This window comes from Hyperolius riggenbachi, chromosome 12 (genome assembly GCF_040937935.1).
Source record: "Hyperolius riggenbachi isolate aHypRig1 chromosome 12, aHypRig1.pri, whole genome shotgun sequence".
In the NCBI taxonomy this organism is placed as follows: domain Eukaryota; kingdom Metazoa; phylum Chordata; class Amphibia; order Anura; family Hyperoliidae; genus Hyperolius; species Hyperolius riggenbachi.
The window spans coordinates 77,044,049-77,063,013 of record NC_090657.1 but is presented as its reverse complement, the minus strand read 5'-3'; the positions used below and the strand labels follow the sequence as shown (position 1 = coordinate 77,063,013).

At 49.1% G+C, this 18,965-nt stretch overlaps 1 long non-coding RNA gene across 1 annotated transcript in view; it reads left to right on the top strand.

The window, feature by feature from the left end:
- LOC137542008 (uncharacterized) overlaps window positions 1-18,965 on the top strand; it is a 166,659-nt gene extending 147,694 nt beyond the window's left edge. Inside the window, exon 4 of the long non-coding RNA XR_011025327.1 lies at window positions 18,881-18,965. This is a non-coding gene — a long non-coding RNA (uncharacterized lncRNA). The remainder of the gene's footprint in view (window positions 1-18,880) is intronic.

Below are 18,965 nucleotides of genomic sequence, written 5' to 3'. Positions count from 1 at the left end.
TACACAGGGATTAGATTGTGAGCCCCTCTGAGGGAAATGTAAGTGACAATATACTCTGTACAGCGCTGCGGAAGATGTCGGTGCTATATAAATACTAAACAAGAATAACATGTTGAGGATGTGCTCCATGTTAGAAAATAAGTTAAAGCAAAATCCACTACTGTGGAAATTTATATGTCTAAGAAAACATTCTAGAATAAACCTCTTTCTTAATACACCGACTTCCGCTTGGGACATTCACTAATTCTCACATTGAATGCCAGACCAGCAGTTCCCTAATAAGAATAGTTTTGTGTCCTCACCCTGCCCCTTCTCTGTGTGATGTGCGAGGAGTCCCCACCCTCTACGCAGCCTTCTTTCCTGGTTCAGCCAATCCTGGCGCAGCATGTTAAATGTACATTGTTTCTATTGAGTGCTTTGAGGTTTGGCTGGATTGTCTGTACACGTTCCCATTGGTTGGTTTTTCTCTTCCAAGTAGCTGGCATGACTACACAAAGTTTCTAATACAGCACATTCTGCTGTTCTGCACCCTGTATTCAGAACGGTTTGTCTGAACACTTTAGGTAACAATGACTGGCACCAGTTTTACATTACAAAGGACCCAGTTATGTAGTTGCTTCAAATGCTTTCAGGACAGGGAAAAACTGTAGGTGGAAGATAGTTGTGTTAGTAAGTAGTAGGTGTGTGTGTGTATAATATTATATATATATCTCAAGGGTTACTCAACTTTCGTAAAAAAAAAATATTTATATTCAAAGTGTACCTTTCACAAACCTGACTAGCTGGGGACCGATATGCTGAGGGCAGCAATTCTTGCAGGCTTCAGCTTACAAATTGGCAACCCTGAAGTGGGTACAGGCACCACCAGTTAGTACAGGGCACAAGCACTTGAAGAACCGGCGGTGTGATGCCTGGGCGCGTCACCAGAAGGGAACTGTAGCGCTCCTACAGGCAACTGCAATAACTCAGACACCAGATAGACTTGGAGGCAAATGAAGGTTTAACAACAGGAATGGTAGTCAGACGGGCTGGAATTGATAACAAGGCAGGACCTCGGACAGGCACACGGTTGGCAACAGAGCATTTAGTCAGGCAGAAGTCGGCAGCAGAGCATGTAGTCATACGTAGCAGAGGTCAGTAACAAAGCGACTAGTCAGACAAGCCAGGATCGGTAACATAAAGTAAGTAAGGGCAGAACTAGTAAGGCACAGGAGCACAAACTCACAGAACTTGCTGCAATACTACAGCACCAGAGAGTGGCATTCTCCAGACTTAACCACTTGAGGACCGCCCCCAGCTGATGGGCGGCGGCAAAGGCTGGGCCTAAACGACTGCACTGCAATACGCCTATCGGCGGGGGCGGCGGCGGGCGTGGTTATGCAGCGTTCGTGTCATTCGTGACGAGATCAGCCGTCGGCGACAGGCTCCGCCCCCCCTCGCGCTGTAACCCGCCGGCCGTTCGGAAGCGCCGGCGGGTTACTAGCTGCCCGATCGCCGCTGACACAATGTATAATAGGCTTTGTAATGTATACAAAGCCTATTATACAGGCTGCCTCCTGCCCTGGTGGTCCCAGTGTCCGAGGGACCACCAGGGCAGGCTGCAGCCACCTTAATCTGCACCCTAGCACACTGATCTCCCCCCCCCCCTTCCCTCTGATCGCCCACTGCACCCCTCAGACCCCCCCCCTGCCCACCCCCCAGACCACCCATCAATCACTCCATGTCATTGTTTGCACCCAATCACCCCCCTAATCACCCATCAATCACTCCATGTCACTATCTGTCCACGCTAATTTTTTTTTAATGCCCGAAACTGCCCCCTGTTTCCTCCTGATCACCCCCCCACCCCTCAGATTCTCCTCAGATCCCCCCCCCCCCTGTGTACTGTATGCCTCTATCCCCCCTGTAATAACCCACTGATCACCTGCCAATCACCCCCTGTCACTGCCACCCATCAGTCAGCCCCTAACCTGCCCCTTGCGGGCAATCTGATCACCCACCCACACCATCAGATCGCCCGCAGATCCGACATCAGATCACCTCCCAAGTGCATTGTTTACATCTGTTCTCTCCTCTAAACACCCACTAATTACCCATCAATCACCCCCTATCACCACCTGTCACTGTTACCCATCAGATTAGACCCTAATCTGCCCCTTGCGGGCACCCAATCGCCCGCCCACGCGCTCAGATTGCCCTCAGACCCCCCCTTATCAATTCACCAGTGCATTATTTACATCTGTTCTTCCCTGTAATAACCCACTGATCACCTATCAATCACCCGTCAATCACCCCCTGTCACTGCCACCCATCAATCAGCCCCTAACCTGCCCCTTGTAGGCAATTTGATCACCCACCCACACCATCAGATCGCCCGCAGATCCGACGTCAGATCACCTCCCAAGTGCATTGTTTACATCTGTTCTATCCTCTAAACACCCACTAATTACCCATCAATCACCCCCTGTCACCACCTGTCACTGCTACCCATCAGATCAGACCCCAATCTGCCCCTAGGGCACCCATTCACCCACCCACACACTCAGAACGACCTCAGACCCCCCCCCCCGACCTCCCCCCCCATGTACTGTATACATCTATTCTCCCCTGTAATCACCTGTCATTCACCCGTCAATCACCACCTGTCACTGCCACTTATCAGATCAGACCCTAACCTGCCTCTTAAAGGGCATCTGATCACCCTCCCACACCATCAGATTGCCCCAGACCTACCCTCAGATCACCTCCTAAGTGCATTGTTTACATCTGTTCTGCCATCTAATCACCCACTGATCACCCATCAATCACCACCTGTCACTGCTACCCATCAGATTAGACCCCTATCTGCCCCTAAGGCACTCAATCACACGCCCACACCCTCAGAACACCCTCAGACCCCAGCCCTGGTCACCTCGCCAGTGCATTGCTTGTATCTATTCCCCCCTCTAATCACACCTTGAGACACCCATCAATCACCTCCTGTCACCCCCTAGCACACCTACCCATCAGATCAGGCCCTAATTTGCCCCGTGTGGGCTCCTGATCACTCGGCCAAACCCTTAGATCTCCCTCAGACCCCCTTCCGATCACCTCCCCAGTGCATTGATTGCATCTATTTTCCCCTCTAACCACCCCCTGAGACACCCATCAATCACCTCCTGTCACCCCTCTAGCACTCCTATCCATCAGATCAGGCCCAATACAACCTGTCATCTAAGAGGTCACCCTGCTTATGACCGGTTCCACAAAATTCGCACCCTCATAGACCACCTGTCATCATAATTTGCAGATGCTTATACCCCTGAACAGTCATTTTGAGACATTTGGTTTCCAGACTACTCACGGTTTTGGGCCCGTAAAAATGCCAGGGCAGTATAGGAACCCCACAAGTGACCCCATTTTAGAAAAAAGACACCCCAAGGTATTCTGTTAGGTGTATGACGAGTTCATAGAAGATTTTATTTTTTGTCAAGAGTTAGTGGAAATTGATTTTTGTTTTTTTCACAAAGTGTCATTTATCACTAACTTGTGACAAAAAATAAAATCTTCTATTAACTCACCATACACCTAACGGAATACCTTGGGGTGTCTTCTTTCTAAAATGGGGTCACTTGTGGGATTCCTATACTGCCCTGGCATTTTAGGGGCCCTAAACCGTGAGGAGTAGTCTAGAAAACAAATGCCTCAAAATGACCTGTGAATAGGACGTTGGGCCCCTTAGCGCACCTAGGCAGCAAAAAAGTGTCACACATGTGGTATCGCCGTACTCAGGAGAAGTAGTATATTGTGTTTTGGGGTGAAATATCTCATTTACAGAGATATTTCTCCCACCCAGCATGGATATATGTAAAAATACACCCCAAAACACATTATACTACTTCTCCTGAGTACGGCGGTACCACGTGTGGGTGTCACTTTGTGAAAAAAACAATTAAAATCGATTTCCGCTAACTTGTGACAAAAAAAAACTTTTATGAACTCAATATACTCCTAACGGAATACCTTGGGGTGTCTTCATTCTAAAATGGGGTCATTTGTGGGGTTCCTATACTGCCCTGTTTTTACATCTTAATAGTTGTAAGCAAACCTGTTCTGACTGTAAAGTGAAGACATTGTGATACAGGTTTGACAAGTTTGTCCATCTAAAGGGGGTCACTTGCAATCTGGAGTAGGTGCTGAAGTGATGCTGCATAATTAACCAGTTCAGGACCACAGGCTTACATCCCCTAGTGACCAGGCTATTTTTTACAATTTAGTGCTCTGCAGCTTTAATAGCTCGCTGCAGAGCCATATAAATTAGCACACAAATGGATCCCCCCTTTTATGCCCACCAACAGAGATTTCTGTTGGTGGGCTCTGATCGCTGGTGCCATGTTTATTTTTATTATTATTAATTTATTTGTATTTTTTAAAATAAAATTCTCTATTTTTGTATTTATTTTTATTTTATTTTTATGCCACCAGCATGCACCCTGTCCCTGCACCCAGCCACCAGCATGCACCCTGTCCCTGCACCCAGCCACCAGCATGCACCCTGTCCCTGCACCCAGCCACCAGCATGCACCCTGTCCCTGCACCCAGCCACCAGCATGCACCCTGTCCCTGCACCCAGCCACCAGCATGCACCCTGTCCCTGCACCCAGCCACCAGCATGCACCCTGTCCCTGCACCCATCCACCAGCATGCACCCTGTCCCTGCACCCAGCCACCAGCATGCACCCTGTCCCTGCACCCAGCCACCAGCATGCACCCTGTCCCTGCACCCAGCCACCAGCATGCACCCTGTCCCTGCACCCAGCCACCAGCATGCACCCTGTCCCTGCACCCAGCCACCAGCATGCACCCTGTCCCTGCACCCAGCCACCAGCATGCACCCTGTCCCTGCACCCAGCCACCAGCATGCACCCTGTCCCTGCACCCAGCCACCAGCATGCACCCTGTCCCTGCACCCATCCACCAGCATGCACCCTGTCCCTGCACCCAGCCACCAGCATGCACCCTGTCCCTGCACCCAGCCACCAGCATGCACCCTGTCCCTGCACCCAGCCACCAGCATGCACCCTGTCCCTGCACCCAGCCACCAGCATGCACCCTGTCCCTGCACCCAGCCACCAGCATGCACCCTGTCCCTGCACCCAGCCACCAGCATGCACCCTGTTCCTGCCACCAGCATGCACCCTGTTCCTGAATCCAGCCACCAGCATGCTCCCTGTTCCTGCACCCAGCTACCAGCATGCACCCTGTTCCTGCACCCAGCCGCCAGCATGCACCCTGTCCCTGCACCCAGCCGCCAGCATGCACCCTGCACCCAGCCACCAGCATGCACCCTGTCCATGCATCCAGCCACCAGCATGCACCCTGTCCCTGCACCCAGCCACCAGCATGCACCCAGTCCGTGCACCCAGCCACCAGCATGGACCCTGTCCCTGCACCCAGCCACCAGCATGCACCCTGTCCCTGCACCCAGCCACCAGCATTCACCCTGTCCCTGCACCCAGCCACCAGCATGCACCCAGCCACCAGCATGCGTCCTGTCCCTGCACCCAGCCACCAGCCTGCACCCTATCCCTGCACCCAGCCACCAGCATGCACCCTGTCCCTACACCCAGCCACCAGCATGCACCCTGTCCCTGCACCCAGCCACCAGCCTGCTCCCTGCACCCAGCCAGCAGCATGCTCCCTGTCCCTGCACCCAGCCGCCAGCATGCACCCTATCCCTACACCCAGCCACCAGCCTTCTCCCTGTCCCTGCATCCAGCCACCAGCATGCACCCTGTCCCTTCACCCAGCTACCAGCCTGCTCCCTGTCCCTTCACCCAGCCACCAGCCTGCTCCCTGTCCCTGCACCCAGCCACCAGCATGCACCCTGTCCCTGCACCCAGCCGCCAGCATGCACGGTGTCCCTGCACCCAGCCACCAGCATGCACGGTGTCCCTGCACCCAGCATGCACCCTGTCCCTACACCCAGGCACCAGCCTGCTCCTTGTCCCTGCATCCAGCCACCAGCATGCACCATGTCCCTTCACCCAGCCACCAGCCTGCTTCCTGTCCCTTCACCCAGCCACCAGCCTGCTCTCTGTCCCTGCACCCAGCCACCAGCATGCTCCCTGTCCCTTCACCCAGCCGCCAACATGCACGGTGTTCCTGCACCCAGCCACCAGCATGCACCCTGTCCCTGCACCCAGCCGCCAGCATGCACGGTGTCCCTGCACCCAGCCACCAGCATGCACCCTGTCCCTTCACCCAGCCACCAACCTGCTCCCTGTCCCTTCACCCAGCCACCAGCCTGCTCTCTGTCCCTGCACCCAGCCACCAGCCTGCTCCCTGTCCCTGCACCCAGCCGCCAGCATGCACGGTGTCCCTGCACCCAGCCACCAGCATGCACCCTGTCCCTGCACCCAGCCGCCAGCATGCACGGTGTCCCTGCACCCAGCCACCAGCATGCACCCTGTCCCTGCACCCAGCATGCACCCTGTCCCTACACCCAGCCACCAGCCTGCTCCTTGTCCCTGCATCCAGCCACCAGCATGCACCCTGTCCCTTCACTCAGCCACCAGCCTGCTCCCTGTCCCTTCACCCAGCCACCAGCCTGCTCTCTGTCCCTGCACCCAGCCACCAGCCTGCTCCCTGTCCCTGCTCCCAGCCACCAGCCTGCTCCCTGCACCCAGCCACCAACATGCACCCTGTCCCTGCACCCAGCCACCAACATGCACCCTGTCCCTGCACCCAGGCACCAGCATGCATCCTGTCCCTGCGCCCAGCCACCAGCATGCACCCTGTCCCTGCACCCAGCCACCAGCAAGCACCCTGTCCCTGCACCCAGCCACCAGCATGCACCCTGTCCCTGCACCCAGCCACTAGCATACATCCTGTCCCTACACCCAACCACCAGCATGCACCCTGTCCCTGCACCCAGCCACCATCCTGCTCCCTGCACCCAGCCACCAGCATGCACCCTGTCCCTGCACCCAGCCACCAGCATGCACTCTGTCCCTGCACCCAGCCACCAGCATGCACCCTGTCCCTGCACCCAGCCACCAGCATGCACCCTGTCCCTGCACCCAGCCACCAGCATGCACCCTGTCCCTGCACCCAGCCACCAGCATGGACCCTGTCCCTGCACCCAGCCACCAGCATGCACCCTGTCCCTGCACCCAGCCACCAGCATGCACCCAGCCACCAGCATGCATCTTGTCCCTGCAACCTGTCCCTGCACCCAGCCACCAGCATGCACTCTGTCCCTGCACCCAGCCACCAGCATGCACCCTGTCCCTGCACCCAGCCACCAGCATGCACCCTGTCCCTGCACCCAGCCACCAGCATGCACCCTGTCCCTGCACCCAGCCACCAGCATGGACCCTGTCCCTGCACCCAGCCACCAGCATGCACCCTGTCCCTGCACCCAGCCACCAGCATGCACCCAGCCACCAGCATGCATCTTGTCCCTGCAACCTGTCCCTGCACCCAGCCGCCAGCATGCACCCTGTCCCTGCACCCAGCCACCAGCCTGCACCCTGTCCCTGCACCCAGCCGCCAGCCTGCTCCCTGCACCCAGCCACCAGCATGCATCCAGTCCCTGCACCCAGCCACCAGCCTGCACCCTGTCCCTGCACCCAGCCACCAGCCTGCACTCAGCCACCAGCCTGCACCATGTCCCTGCACTCAGCTACCAGCCTGCACACTGCCCTATAATCAGCACCCTGCCCCAGCCATCAGCCTGCACACTGCCTAGCCAGCAGCACCCTGCCCCAATCTACAACCTGCTCCAAACAGCACATTGCTGAAATCTGCCACATCCTGCACCCTGCTGCAATCTTCCCCAATCAACACCCCGCTGCAAAATACCCCAACCAGCAATCTGCACTCTGCTTCAGCCTGCCCTAACCTGTACCTTGCTTCACCCTGCTGCAATCTGCCTCAACCTGCACCCTGCCCCAGCAAGCACCCTGGCCTGCACCCAGGCAGCAATTGCGGGACCACAATGGCTAACAAATATCTAGGGGCACATTTTGCTTCCTAATACTGATATCTATGGGCACATACTGTAGCTACCTAATTCTTTTATTTGGTGAACATGGCTGTTTAATTTATGTATCCAGGGTGGACTTGGCTTCTAAATTGTTTTATCTTGAGGCATCTGTCTATTTAATTTGTTTATTGAGAGGCACCTGGCTACTTAAATATTTTATCTGGTTGACTGTTACAACTTTATTTCTATTGGGCAGCATGTGACTACTTGATGAATTATCTGATGGCATGTGACTGTGACGTGTGTGTTGGGGGGGGGGGAGGCGCAATTTCAGTGTTTGCCATAGGCGCCGTGTTACCCAAATACGCCTCTGATTATAAGTAGGATGATTTTGCTTTTTGGTACTCCTACAACACTTTGAATTAATTTCAGCAGCTGGCCTCAGCAGTTACATGTATTTCAGTTTTCAATTCTTCAGTTCCTTAGATGTGATGTTTTTTCAAACCAGACTGCTGTTGAGGGTGGCTGTTGAGATCTCCATAATCCATATGCTTATAGCAACCAGCTTTGGTTGCTGTAAGCATATGACAGATGAGAGACCTATGAGTCTTGATAACAGCGATAGGTGTAATATTACACAGAAAGCAATTTGCTGGGTTGTCGAGATGGTGTGTTAGGTTTTTTATTATTATTATTATTATGGAACACACTTTTGTCAAGTATCTGGTGACATGTGCTCAAGACATTTGTCATAGGAGGGTGTCGGTGATCCTTGTAGTGACCTTGTATTTCACAAATATCTAGGTAACCAGGGAGACCAGGAGCCCAATGGTGTAGTATTATTAACCACTTCCCGACCGCCGTATATACAATTGGCGGCCGGGAAGTGCACCCCGCAAGGACCGCCGTATAGACAAATGGCGGCGGTCCTTGTAGGGGCATGGGCGGAGCGATCGCGTCATCCGTGACGCGATCCTCCGCCTCCGCCTGGCGCCGCTCACCCCGCCGCAACATCCCGCCGGCCATACGGAAGCGCCGGCGGGATGTTAACCTGACGATCGCCGCATACAAAGTGTATAATACAGGCTGCCTCCTGCCCTGGTGGTCCCAGTGTCCGAGGGACCACCAGGGCAGGCTGCAGCCACCCTAGTCTGCACCAAGCACACTGATTTCCCCCCCCCTGCCCCAGATCGCCCACAGCACCCATCAGACCCCCCCCCCTGCCCACCCCCCAGACCCCTGTTTGCACCCAATCACCCCCCTAATCACCCATCAATCACTCCCTGTCACTATCTGTCAATGCTATTTTTTTTTATCCCCCCCCTGCCCCCTGCTCCCTCCTGATCACCCCCACCCCTCAGATTCTCCCCAGACCCCCCCCCCCCCCATGTACTGTATGTATCTATCCCCCCTGATCACCTGTCAATCACCCATCAATCACCCCCTGTCACTGCCACCCATCAATCAGACCCTAACCTGCCCCTTGCGGGCAATCTGATCACCCCCCCACACCAATAGATCGCCCGTAGATCCGACATCAGATCACCTCCCAAATCCATTGTTTACATCTATTTTCTCCTCTAAACACCCACTAATTACCCATCAATCACCCATTAATCACCCCCTATCACCACCTGTCACTTTTACCTATCAGATCAGACCCTAATCTGCCCCTTGCGGGCACTCAATCACCCGCCCACACGCTCAGATTGCCCTCTGACCCCCCCTTATCAATTCACCAGTGCATTAATTACATCTGTTCTTCCCTGTAATAACCCACTGATCACCTGTCAATCACCTGCCAATCACCTATCACCCATCAATCACCCCCTGTCACTGCCACCCATCAATCAGCCCCTAACCTGCCCCTTGTGGGCAATCTGATCACCCACCCACACCATTAGATCGCCCGCAAACCCGCCGTCAGATTACCTCCCAAATGTATTGTTTACATCTGTTATCTTCTCTAAACACCCACTAATTACCCATCAATCAGCCATCAATCACCCCCTATCACCACCTGTCACTGTTACCTATCAGATCAGACCCTAATCTGCCCCTTGCGGGCACCCAATCACCCGCCCACATGCTCAGATTGCCCTCAGACCCAACCCCCCCCCCCCTTATCAATTCGCCAGTGCATTAATTACATCTGTCCTTCCCTGTAATAACCCACTGATCACCTGTCAATCACCTGTCAATCACCCCCTGTCACTGCCACCCATCAATCAGCCCCTAACCTGCCCCTTGCGGGCAATCTGATCACCCACCCACACCAATAGATCGCCCGCAGATCCGACATCAAATCACCACCCAAGCGCAGCGTTTACATCTATTCTCTCCTCTAAACACCCACTAATTACCCATCAATCACCCATCAATCACCCCCTATCACCACCTGTCACTGTTACCCATCAAATCAGACCCTAATCTGCCCCTTGCGGGCACCCAATCACCCGCCTACACGCTCAGATTGCCCTCAGACCCCCCCTTATCAATTCGCCAGGGCATTATTTACATCTGTCCTTCCCTGTAATAACCCACTGATCACCTGTCAATCACCCATCAATCACCCCCTGTCACTTCCACCCATCAATCACCCCCTTTCACTGCCACCCATCAATCAGCCCCTAATCTGCCCCTTGCAGGCACCCAATCACCCGCCTACACGCTCAGATTGCCCTCAGACCCCCCCTTATCAATTCGCCAGTGCAATATTTACATCTGTTCTCCCCTGTAATAACCGACTGATTACCTGTCAATCACCTATCAATCACCCATCAATCACCCCCTGTCACTGCCACCCATCAATCACCCCCTGTCACTGCCACCCATCAATCACCCGCTGTCACTGCCACCCATCAATCAGCCCCTAACCTGCCCCTTGCGGGCAATCTGATCACCCACCCACACCAATAGATCGCCCGCAGATCCGACGTCCGATCACCTCCCAAGTGCAGTGTTTACATCTGTTCTCTACCCTAAACACCCACTAATTACCCATCAATCACCCCCTGTCACTGCTACCTATCAGATTAGACCCCTATCTGCCCCTAGGGCACTCAATCACCCGCCCACACCCTCAGAATGCCCTCAGACCCCAGCCCTGATCACCTCGCCAGTGCATTGCTTGCATCTATTCCCCCCTCTAATCACACCTTGAGACACCCATCAATCACCTCCTGTCACCCCCTAGCACACCTACCCATCAAATCAGGCCCTAATTTGCCCCGTGTGGGCTCCTGATCACTCGGCCAAACCCTCAGATCCCCCTCAGACCCCCTTCCGATCACCTCCCCAGTGCATTGATTGCATCTATTTTCCCCTCTAACCACCGCCTGAGACACCCATCAATCACCTCCTGTCACCCCCCTAGCACTCCTATCCATCAGATCAGGCCCAATACAACCTGTCATCTAAAAGGCCACCCTGCTTATGACCGGTTCCACAAAATTCGCCCCCTCATAGACCACCTGTCATCAAAATTTGCAGATGCTTATACCCCTGAACAGTCATTTTGAGACATTTGGTTTCCAGACTACTCACGGTTTTGGGCCCGTAAAATGCCAGGGCGGTATAGGAACCCCACAAGTGACCCCATTTTAGAAAAAAAAGACACCCCAAGGTATTCTGTTAGGTGTATGACGAGTTCATAGAAGATTTTATTTTTTGTCAAAAGTTAGCGGAAATTGATTTTTATAGGGTTTTTTTCACAAAGTGTCATTTTTCACTAACTTGTGACAAAAAATAAAATCTTCTATGAACTCGCCATACACCTAACGGAATACCTTGGGGTGTCTTCTTTCTAAAATGGGGTCACTTGTGGGGTTCCTATACTGCCCTGGCATTTTAGGGGCCCTAAACCGTGAGGAGTAGTCTAGAAAACAAATGCCTCAAAATGACCTGTGAATAGGACGTTGGGCCCCTTAGCGCACCTAGGCTGCAAAAAAGTGTCACACATGTGGTACCGCCGTACTCAGGAAAAGTAGTATAATGTGTTTTGGGGTGTATTTTTACACATACCCATGCTGGGTGGGAGAAATTTCTATGTAAATGGACAATTGTGTGTAAAAAAAATCAAACAATTGTCATTTACAGAGATATTTCTCCCACTTAGCATGGGTATGTGTAAAAATACACCCCAAAACACATTATACTACTTCTCCTGAGTACGGCGGTACCACATGTGTGGCACTTTTTTACACCCTAAGTACGCTAAGGGGCCCAAAGTCCAATGAGTACCTTTAGGATTTCACAGGTCATTTTGCGACATTTGGTTTCAAGACTACTCCTCACGGTTTAGGGCCCCTAAAATGCCAGGGTAGTATAGGAACCCCACAAATGACCCCATTCTAGAAAGAAGACACCCAAAGGTATTCCGTTAGGAGTATGGTGAGTTCATAGAAAATTTTATTTTTTGTCACAAGTTAGCGGAAAATGACACTTTGTGAAAAAAAACAATTAAAATCAATTTCCGCTAACTTGTGACAAAAAAATAAAAACTTCTATGAACTCACCATACTCCTAACGGAATACCTTGGGGTGTCTTCTTTCTAAAATGGGGTCATTAGTGGGGTTCCTATACTGCCCTGGCATTTTAGGGGCCCTAAACCGTGAGGAGTAGTCTTGAAACAAAAATGACCTGTGAAATCCTAAAGGTACTCATTGGACTTTGGGCCCCTTAGCGCAGTTAGGGTGCAAAAAAGTGCCACACATGTGGTATCGCCGTACTCGGGAGAAGTAGTACAATGTGTTTTAGGGTGTATTTTTACACATACCCCTGCTGGGTGGGAGAAATACCTCTGTAAATGGACAATCTTTTGATTTTTTTTACACACAATTGTCCATTTACAGAGTTATTTCTCCCACCCAGCATGGGTATGTGTAAAAATACACCCCAAAACACATTGTACTACTTCTCCCGAGTACGGCGATACCACATGTGTGGCACTTTTTTGCACCCTAACTGCGCTAAGGGGCCCAAAGTCCAATGAGTACCTTTAGGATTTCACAGGTCATTTTGAGAAATTTTGTTTCAAGACTACTCCTCACGGTTTAGGGCCCCTAAAATGCCAGGACAGTATAGGAACCCCACAAATGACTCCATTTTAGAAAGAAGACACCCCAAGGTATTCTGTTAGTAGTACGGTGAGTTCATAGAAGATTTTATTTTTTGTCACAAGTTAGTGGAAATTGATTTTTATTGTTTTTTTTTCACAAAGTGTCATTTTCCGCTAACTTGTGACAAAAAATAAAATCTTCTATGAACTCACCGTACTACTAAGGGAATACCTTGGGGTGTCTTCTTTCTAAAATGGGGTCATTTGTGGGGTTCTTATACTGTCCTGGCATTTTAGGGGCCCTAAACCGTGAGGAGTAGTCTTGAAACGAAATTTCTCAAAATGACCTGTGAAATCCTAAAGGTACTCATTGGACTTTGGGCCCCTTAGCGCAGTTAGGGTGCAAAAAAGTGCCACACATGTGGTATCGCCGTACTCAGGAGAAGTAGTATAATGTGTTTTGGGGTGTATTTGTACACATACCCATGCTGAGTGGGAGAAATCTCTCTGTAAATGGACAATTGTGTGTAAAAAAAATTAAAAAATTGTCATTTACAGAGATATTTCTCCCACCCAGCATGGGTATGTGTAAAAATACACCCCAAAACACATTATACTACTTCTCTTGAGTACGGCAATACCACATGTGTGGCACTTTTTTGCAGCCTAACTGCGCTAAGGGGCCCAAAGTCCAATGAGCACCTTTAGGCTTTACAGGGGTGCTTACAAATTAGCACCCCCCAAAATGCGAGGACAGTAAACACACCCCACAAATGACCCCATTTTGGAAAGTAGACACTTCAAGGTATTAATTGAGGGGCATGTTGAGTCCATGGCAGATTACATTTTTTTTTTTTTTGTTACAAGTTAGCAGAAATGGAAACCTTATTTTTTTTTGTGTGTGTCATTTTCCGCTAACTTGTGACAAAAATTTATATCTTCTATGAACTCACTATGCCTCTCAGTGAATACTTTGGGATGTCTTCTTTCCAAAATGGGGTCATTTGGGGGGTATTGATACTATCCTGGAATTCTAGCCCCTCATGAAACATGTCAGGTGGTCAGAAAAGTCATAGATGCTTGAAAATGGGAAAATTCACTTTTTGCACCATAGTTTGTAAACGCTATAACTTTTACCCAAACCAATAAATATACACTGAATGGGTTTTTTTTTATCAAAAACATGTTTGTCCACATTTTTCGCGCTGCATGTATACAGAAATTTTACTTTATTTGAAAAATGTCAGCACAGAAATTTAAAAAAATCATTTTTTTGACAAAATTCATGTCTTTTTTGATGAATATAATAAAAAGTAAAAATCGCAGGAGCAATCAAATAGCACCAAAAGAAAGCTTTATTAGTGACAAGAAAAGGAGCCAAAATTCATTTAGGTGGTAGGTTGTATGAGCGAGCAATAAACTGTGAAAGCTGCAGTGGTCTGAATGGAAAAAAAGTGGCCGGTCCTTAAGAGGTAGAAAGCCCTAGGTCCTCAAGTGGTTAATAAATCAAGTTGTAAGTATACTTTATATACTTGCATATAAGCCTAATTTTTCAGCACAAAAATGTGCTGAAAAGTTACCCCCTAAGCTTATATGTGAGTCAGTGGAACAGGTTTTGTTACTGGCAGAGGAGAGTAAGGATCGTGCACTAGTGATCCTGCACTTGCCAGCTGACTTCCTGCTGTGTCCGTGCCCCACATCCCCCACAACATGGTGTGCAAAGTGCGCTGCTCAAGACTACCTGTGTCCCCTGGCTTGTGGAATGGAACATGCAAGCAAAGTGTCTGTGTATTCTGATAAAATAATTCTTAATTATTAGCCATAGATGTTATAGGAGAGGTCAGCCTTTGCCATCTCGACCTCTGTGCTTGCCATACCTTTCTCTGAGGAAGAGCAGAAAGCGACACAGGTATAAAGGGCGCTGGACATTGGAGTACCGCCATAGACTGTAATGTGAATTACAGCTATAGCGGCACTCAGAATTTAGGTTCTGGCAAAAGATGGAGACCAAATGACAGAAAAATAAATTTCAGCTGTCAGCAATAACTGGCAGCCAAATTGCATCTTACCCCTGAGTCCATGGCGGCCTGGAGGGGGGATAAAAAACATCTCCCGCATCCGCCCTTTTCTAACACAGGACACTACTAAACTTCTGGTGCAAGCCCTGATTGTTTCCCAACTAGACTATTGCAACTCTTTGCTCTGCGGCCACTCTACCAACCATTTAGCCCCGTTACAGTCTATCATGAACTCTGCTGCACGACTCATCCACCTCTCCTCCCGCTTCTCCAGCCCAATTCCCCTCTGCCAGTCCCTTCACTGGCTGCCAGTCACACAAAGGATACAATTTAAAATTATTATGCTGGGATTACACCATACAATTTTCTGTTAGATTTTTTTTATCTATCTTACCATCTATTTGCCGAGCATTCAGGCATTGTTCTACTCATCAGGAGATAACCAGAAGACAATGCACCAGAGATAATGACCATTCTCTACAGAAAATCATCTAATTATGCATTCTAACAGAAAATCTAACAGAAGAATCGAACAGAAAATTGTATGGTGTAATCCCCGCATTACTCCCGCCTACAAAGCTCTCCACAACATAGCTCCTTCCTATCTAAATCAACGTATCTCCAGATAACACATCCTACACGCAATCTCCGCTCTGCTAACGATATCCTTCTGTCTTCTTCCCTGATCACCTCTTTCCACTCCCGCTTGCTAAACTTCTCTCGATCCTCTCCCCTCCTCTGGAACACTCTCCCACAACACATTCGTCACTCACCCACACTTACTATTTTTAGGCGCAATCTGAAAACTCACCTCTTCAGGCAAGCCTACTCTCCTACCTAGAACCCCGCCCACTAACCACCATTTCTACCACTCCACACACAGCTTCCCTTTACCTACTGTCCTATACCTTAAATGTTTAGACTGGAAGGCCTTTTGGCCAGGGCTCTCTTCCCCTTTTGTCTCTCAATGCTGTGTAATGGGTGTACATACCCTCCACCTTTTGTAAAAACATGTAGTTAATCTGTTCACTGTATTAGCTGTTATACCCTCTTGTCTTGTATCAAGTGTTGCATCGTATACTCTGTATTGTTATACCTTGTATGCTATTGTACAGTGCCACGGAAGATGCTGGCACTATACACATCAAAAATAATAATAATGTACGACACTGGGAAACTTGCAATAGCAGGGTTAGCCGTTTTTCGCCTTTATCCTGCGCCCAAATTTCCTGGCGCCATTTTTACATGTATGCGAGCAGAAGTGTTTCTTTCCAGTTGTCTCTGAAATGGCCAAACTGATAAGATCTCTTCATAAACACTAACATAGTTACATAGTTATTTGGGTTGAAAAAAGACATACGTCCATCGAGTTCAACCAGAAAACAAAGTACACCAGCCTGCTCCCTCACATATCCTAGTTGATCCAGAGGAAGGCGAAACACCCTTACAAGGCATGGTCCAATTAGCCCCTAAAGGGAAAAAAATATTTCCCGACTCCAGATGGCAATCAGATAAAATCCCTGGATCAACATCACTGGGCATTACCTAGTAATTATAGCCATGGAAGTCTTTCAATGCAAGGAAAGCATCTAAGCCCCCTTTAAAAGCAGATATAGAATTTGCCATAACTACTTCCTGTGGTAATGCATTCCACATCTTAATCTCTCTTACTGTAAAGAACCCTTTCCTCAATAAATGGCTAAAACGTTTTTCCTCCATGCGCAGATCATGTCCTCTAGACCATTGTGAAGGCCTAGGGACGAAAAGCTCATCCGCCAAGCTTATAGTCAATAAAGAGAGATAATTTTGGCAGGTCTTTAGGATTCAAGGACAACTGAAGTAAGAAATAATATGGAGGTTGCCATATTTATTTCCAGTTGCCGGGCAGTCCTGCTGATCTATTTGGCTGCAGTAGTGTGTGAATAAAACCAAAAACTAATATGTGGCTAATCTTGTCAGATGTGATAATAAAAGTCAGAAACTCCTGATCTGCATGTGCTTGTTCAGGGTCTATTGCTAAAAGTATTAAGGTGCGTACACACATGCGACTATAGTCGTTTGTAACGATCGTTCCTCGATCTTTACCAACGACGATCGTTACAAAAAACGAACCACCGACTATTAAGGCAAACGACGAACGAGCCAAATCGCTACAAAAGAAAGTTCTGTCTCGGCGGATTTTAACCAACGACGATCGTTTGCAAAAGTAGTACATCGTTGGAAACGGTCGTTCGTACTAGGCTTGACATGCGCATTTCACTATTTCTCCCTGAAACTTCTCATTTTTATGCGCAGGCGCAATAGTTGCTTTACGTGATGTAACGTTCGTTCTAACGATCAGATCGTTACACACCTTTTAAAACTATCTTTACTTAGGTCGTTCTTTCATCAATTAAAAGTTTGTTCGTCGTTCTCAACGAACGATCGTTGTCGCATGTGTGTACGTAGCATTAGGCAGAGGATCAGCAGGAGAGCCAGTCAAATGGTATTGCTTACAAGGAAATAAATATGGCTGCTGCCATATCCAGCTCACTTCACTAGTCATTTAAGCCAGGTACACACGTAAGAGGACTGTCACTCATAGGGGATCGGGACTTGATCCCTTGAGAAACATTGTGGGGCCGAGGCTGATCAGACGCATTGCTTGCCTGGAGGTTAGCAACAACTTACAGTATGTTTGTATGGAGAAGGGCCAAAAGAGCAGCGCACGACAGAGCAGCACAGAGTAGGCAGTTTGAAGGGGTAGAAAAAGTTCTCGGCCAAGTCGATGTGCCTGGTGGCCAAGTTACTGAGGAGGTTCAGAGGCCGCTGTACATTCTTGGTGGCAACCCCAATTGCCCACCTCGGCTGGAAACCGTCCAGCATGTGTGCAAGACTTTGCTGATAGTAGCAGATTTGCCCTATCTTCAAGAAGCTGGAAATGGATGTTGCTATCGGTATTCTACAACTGCAGCTGATAGGCCTGAGTTAATGGCCTGGTTGCTGTAAAGGTGGTCACACACGATACAATAAAATGATCCGATTTTACAGTAATTTGATAAAAACGATCGGATCTCCCGAAAAAATCGAAAGCTTTTTTTTCATTCGACTGAAAAATCCGATCAGATTTCCCGTTTTCTTCGATTTTAATCGATCCGGACTGCCAGATATTTTTCTTCAATCTATCTAAAGATTGTATGGTGTGTGTTGGATTGTCAATTTATTAATATACACACCCTAGCAATTTTTTCAGAGTTTCCAATCATTTTTATGATAATTGGGGGAAAAATTGAACATACGTGTGTGGTACATTGGTCATATTTTTGAAATGTTGCAATCAGTCAGAAAAATTGATTGCAATTCTTAAATTGAACAGATATTTAAATAATTGTATGGTGTGTGGCCACCTTAAGGCTGGGTTTCCATTTGTGCAATTCCCGTCCGTTTCCTCACATGCAAATTCGGATGTGGAATTAAACACTCCATGCCATTGACTGTTTTACCCTTACCACCAAGAGCAATTTTCACCTTTCAGCGCTTCTATTCATTATGCAATAACTTTATCACTACTTATCACACCTAAATTATCTATATAGTGGAACATCGGTTTGCTAGCATAATTCGTTCTGGAAACATCCTTATAATCTAAAGTGCTCTTATATCAAAGCAAATTACTCCATAAGGATTAATGGTGACTCAGATGATTTGTTCCACAATCCAAAAACATTTATAGAAAGTACACTACTGTATAAAGTACTGTACTGTTTAAAGTAAAAATGTGAAAAAAATCACTATAACCATTGCTATCTATTGGCTCATCTCAACCTTTTTTCTTTTTGTGTGGCTTTAACAAGGAACCTATCCAGTGACAGTTGCTTTTGACTACTTTTGAAGATTTCACGAAATGAGACATTGTACAAGCTCTACATCAAACCGTTG